We start from the raw sequence: 5,569 nt of genomic DNA on the forward strand, positions 1-5,569 counted from the left end.
CGTGCTTCTCTGGTGTTATACTTCAGCATTGGGGAGCAAGGACTCTTCACTGGTAAGCAGTGGTAACAGATTGGAGGTTCCCCACCAAGATCTACACTGAGACCACCCATCACTCAAATGTCCCTCCAGCCTGCGACTTCTCAATCAGACTTCTATCATGGACCACTCGATAGACCTGATTTTTAAAAAGGGGGACTCCAAAACTGCTTGCTCAACACCACCCCCTTTCAGCTTGAAGAAGCCAGAACGGTCATCACTCCCTTTCCTTACAGCAGTAAGGAGTTCCCAAAATTAGAGGGGGGAATGAAGCCAGATTTAAAAATAGGTAGTTAGTGTAGTTAGGTAAATCAGGTCTAATATCGAGTAAAATCAAGAAGGAAGGCCATATTGAGAATGGAGTCCAGGAAAAGGGGAATTGAAAATGTCCCCAAGGCTCAGAGCCCATCCCAAGGAAATGTTAATGAAGCAGCTCCCAGCAAACAAGGAGATGCTGATCCAAAAGCCATTCTTGCCCAGATAACTCCTTCAGCCCACCTGTCCTCCACCCTTTCAGCCTTCCCACCTACATTCCATCACTGCAAGATAACAGAACAGAGGACAGGAATGCCGGAAATCTGAAAGTAGACCTTAGCTATAACAGAAGGAAGACCTCCCCCTTCCATGGATTCCACCTCTTGGGTTCCCTTCTTCCTCCAGGGAGAAGTCTTTTCTACCGTCCTTTAATAAAGCTTCTACCTTCCACTCTTAAAAAGAAGAAGAAGAAAAAGAAAAAAACAGCACAACAGAGGATGGAAGCAACGGTAGATGTGAATCTGCTATTAGAGACACAAAATTTCCTCTTAGGAGGAATGAGCATATTTACATATTTTTAGCAGAGCAATAAACCAAATATAGACTTTCATTTCTTTTCTTTTTCAAATACAGCCTTTCTAGAACCTAAGAAAGGAAGATGCCCTGTCTGATACAGTGGAGTATGCCTACAATCCCAAGTACTGGGGAAGTTGAGGCAGGAGAATCGCAAATTCCAGGCCCGCTTGGGCTACTTAGCAAGACCCTGTCTCAAAATAAAAAATGAAAAGGGCTTAGGATGTAGCTCAGTGATAGAGCACCCCTGAGCTCAATCTTCAGTTCCAGAATAACAATAATAGAAAAGAAGGAAGAAATGTTGATACCACAAGTAAAGGATTCTGCTAGTGTGAAATGTGCACAAGGATTGTGTATCATGGCAATTGAAGGCAGGAGAAATTGACAAATTTGTCAGAACAGATGAAAGAAATTTCAGAGTCACAAGAGGCTGGTACGATTGATTCAAATAAGACACATGTCACTGTTACTGTGTCGCAGTTTAGTTGGCAGGCTTTTTCTGTCCTCCTGAAATAAAGTGGTGCATGTGAAGCCAGATTTAAAGTTAGGTAGTCAGTGTAGTTAGATAAATCGGGGCATTAAATCGGGTCTAATGCCGAGTGAAATCTAAAATGGAGGCCATGCTGGCAATGATTCCGGAAACGCAGGACAACTCAAGGAATGTTAATGAAGTCCGAAAAGGCCCTAGGCCAAAGTCCACCTCAAAGAAATGTTAATGAACAGCCCCCAGCAAAAAGGTGCTGACTCAGAAGTCCTTCCTGACCAGATTACTTCTTTGGCCCACCTGTGTCCCACCCCTCGGTCCTTCCCACCTACATTCCATCACTGAAAGAACTATAAAAAGGGGAGACAACATCCCTTCCACGGATTCCACCTCTTGGGTCCCCTTCTTCCTCCGGGAGAAGTCTTTTCTGCTGTCCTTTAATAAACTTCTAATTTCTACTCTGACCTTGCCTCGGCGTGCTTCTTTGGTGTTATTCTTCAACATTGGGGAAGCAAGACCTCGTCACCGGTCAACAGCGGTATCACATGTTGTAGTCAATGATCTCTTAGACCGGATGGAATTCCTCCCAATTCTAAATGCCATAGTCTGTGCTCTGGAGCTGCCAGTGCTGAGCAGGATGTGAGGGAGCAGAGCCAGGAAGAGGAAATTGGGAAAAGCTAGGCCTGATGCGTGCCACTCTGGGTGGAAATGAGATCAACTTAGAACTGATGGGACCGGAAACCTTTCACTTCCGAAAAAGCAGCTAGAGATGAAACATGACAAAGCTGCAACTTGTAGAACTGCTCTGGCCTCTGCCCTGTGCTCACCAGGGATTTCCCTCTATTCAGGATTGAAATTTAAAGACTTAATAACTTCCACTGCCTAAACACAAGGCCCTAGAAGGGTTGCTGGTGCCCCTGCTGGGCCAGGTATGGCCCCACTGATGCATGGGACATTCCAGGGGCCCCTGAGGAAGACAGCAAGAGCAGCAAGTGGGGAAAGGCTAAGGACAACAGATATGTGCCAGTTAGCGTGTAAACATTTTAATATTTAGAAAATCATTGTGGCTACATTGGTGTTAGCCAGGTGAATATCAGCCCTGCTTTCTTGTACAACATAGAAATTAACAGGCTGTACAGTTTCACATGGGCCCCTGCTGGATGACCTTAAGGAAGCCATTTAACTTCTTTTGTTTGTTTGTTTGTTTAAGAAAAGTTTTACTAATGTGTTAATATTTCAGCAAAGTTATTGTAATGGGTTTAAAAAGCAGACACACTGTAAGAGGCTATAAAGTAACAAAGTTTTATACAATTAAAATATTACACAGACCTATGGGATTTATTGAATAACTACCACATCCAGAAAAGAAATTACATCTGAAAGGTTAAATCCAGTATTAGCACCTACAATATCTCTGAAAGTAAAACTTTTAACTGCTTCATTCCCTCCTAATATATTTCTTAACTTTCTCCCAAATACAGTGCTCTCAAACCCAGAAAAGAATGAGGGGCAGGCATAAGAAACCCAAACACTAGGAACATACAGACAAAAGAGCTAGAAGTACTGATTCAGACTTAAGAGTTTAACTTGGAAGTCAATTAACTTATTTGAAACCAATTATAAGATTTCTGTGCATTGAATACTGTGAGAGGCTGTATGAGGAATCCATAAATCATAAAGTTGCCAGTAGGGTTAAAAATTAGCAATATACAGTATTATGCCTATCAAACTTTTTTCTCATAAGTTATATTTATAACAACTATAATTAAAATATTTACTATACTTGCTTATTACACATTCAGGGACACAGCAGGGACATATGTGTTTGATGGTTTAGCATCCACTTTATTGTGCTTACTTATTTGTGTAATGAACAAGCAACACATACCACATCTTTCCAACATTCAAGATAATGCAATAATAACATAAAAATCTCCAAAGAAAATAACTGGAAATTTAATTAGATATAACTGCTATAGTAAAACAAATAACATTATACAGTATTTTTTCAGTGAGCTTCGGTTTGAAAACTGAACAACCGAAATCAATCTCAAAATTTGAATCATGGCAAAACTGGTAGTTCTTTGAAATCTGGGAAATGCATCAGCATAACCACAGACATAGTCTATCCCTCATCTGGAAAAAAGCCATTTGTTAATTTGGGGGAATAAGACTGAACATTCACTAATATAAACTCGTTGAAGTCTAAAGCCGCCTGGAAAACTGGCCCAAGGAATGAATAGATTTCATGGTACTGGTGGCAAGTAAGAAATAAATAAAACTTTGCATTGCGCTGACCAATTGCATATTTTATAATCACTTTGAATAAAAAAATGTGAAATGCTTCATTGTGTTTTCTCAGAAACGAATCAAAAGATTTCAGAATCCTACACAATTTAAAGACACAAAGTGGATGCTGAGCGACTAGAGGTCACTCCAGGTGTGGAATTTTAGAAAGTTAGTCCTTGGAGTAAATGGCACCGTGGCTCTGGCAGCAGATACAAAGGAATGATGCTCTGGAGAAGAGGTAGGGACACTCTGTGATCAGCCAGTGGGTAGATGAGGGTCCCTGCTGGATGTGGGATCTTTAATTTTATGGTTTATCTTCCACTGCTCATGCCTCTGTCTTCATAAATGGTAATTTCAAGTCCTCTCTCAATAGGGTCTGTAAGGAGGAGGCCTTGGGGAGTATATATCTTCTCATTCTGTTCTTGAATATACTTGGAGACTTTCTTCAGAACCTGAAGCAATGCCTATATCACTCCCATTTCCAGCTTTCAAAGAATCTGAGCTTCTCATAATGAGTTTCCATACATAAGAAGATGGTCTATGCTGTTAAACAAGCCAAACAGCCTTCAAGATACGATTGGCCCCCAAGCTTCTCTGCTTCTGCATAAAGGTTATTTAGAGTTCCCACTGTCTCTTCAAACTGTTGCCTATCAATCCGGTTCTCCAGCTCCGCGGGGAACTTGGTCTGGAACTGGCAGAGTGTAACACTGCTGTAGTCTCCTTGAATGAATACCTTCCCGGACACCGGCGCCTGCTGTGGCCTCATGGCCAGGACAGACCGGCCAAGCCGCCTCTCCTGCCCTCCAGCTGCTGTCGCGCCGCCTTCTCAGTCACTGGCCATTTAACTTCTTATAGTCTCAACTTTTCATTTGTATAAGGGAGGGAGGGGGTGTAAAACTTATTATGTAGATTTCTTCCAACTAAATGAGATAAGATGGGTATAATACTTAAGCATGGGGCCAAGCACATGGTTAGTGCTCCACAAACCCAACTTACTAGGATAGTTATCTGGTTTTCATGCAGGAGGGAGCCCAGCAATTTGTCCATGCACTAGCAATGACTCACTTTGCATGGGCTGTGTTGAAGATATGGGTTTTAGGGTTTGATGGTCAATAACCATTAAAAGACAATCACAAGGAGAAATTCTGATTTCAATTGAGATTCTAGTCCTTATGTTCTTTGAATCAGCTTAGGGTTACTTTTTCCATCTTCCAAAACTGTTGGAAGAGTGGTACTAAATTGACCATTCTAGGTGGGTTGAAATGTTCTTTATTAAAAAACAAACAAGCCCCAGGACAGTATGGGAGACAGCTATGTATTCTGGCAAGTTGCCTTTCCATTAAGCACACATGACATAGCTCACCACGGCAAAGCAGTTGACCTTTCTGGCCCCAATTACTCAAAGCACAGCAAAGACTTTGGGGGAAAAAATCATCACAATTTACAGCTAATGGTGAGCTAAGCACTGCCCATGTCTTTAAAATATTCCTCCGCATCCTATAATAATGCTTATTAGTACTGTTTTTCACTATTACACATACTATTACAGTTAATATGTTTGTAATTACATCTTTGTGCTTTTATGTCTAATAATTTCTTTAGAAATCCTTAGAATGCCTAGAATATGTGATATATTGACTTTTTTAAATGAACATATGTTGGCTTTCAGAGAGTTATTATCAATTTAAAATTTTAATAATAGTGTATGAAAATATCTTTCCTCATATTTTCATCAACCTGAATCTTTACCAATCTGGTAGATGTAAATGTTATCTTATTATTTCAATCTTCATTTCTCCAGTTACTCATTATTTAAGCACCTTTTTTAATAGACACATAAAATTGTACATATTTATGAGGTACATGTGATATTTTGATACATGTATACATTGTGTGATGTTTAAATTAGGGTTAATCAAGCATATTTTGCTG

The 5,569-nt window shown here is 40.4% G+C and overlaps 1 pseudogene; it reads right to left on the reverse strand.

The window, feature by feature from the left end:
• Positions 1–3,514: 3,514 nt before the first annotated feature.
• Positions 3,515–4,407, reverse strand: LOC124094678 (golgin subfamily A member 7-like; annotated as a pseudogene).
• Positions 4,408–5,569: the final 1,162 nt, after the last annotated feature.

The sequence above is a fragment of the Marmota monax genome, unplaced genomic scaffold (assembly GCF_021218885.2).
Source record: "Marmota monax isolate L192 unplaced genomic scaffold, Marmota_monax_Labrador192_F-V1.1 WCK01_AAM20220418_F8-fsc00007, whole genome shotgun sequence".
Classification (NCBI taxonomy): domain Eukaryota; kingdom Metazoa; phylum Chordata; class Mammalia; order Rodentia; family Sciuridae; genus Marmota; species Marmota monax.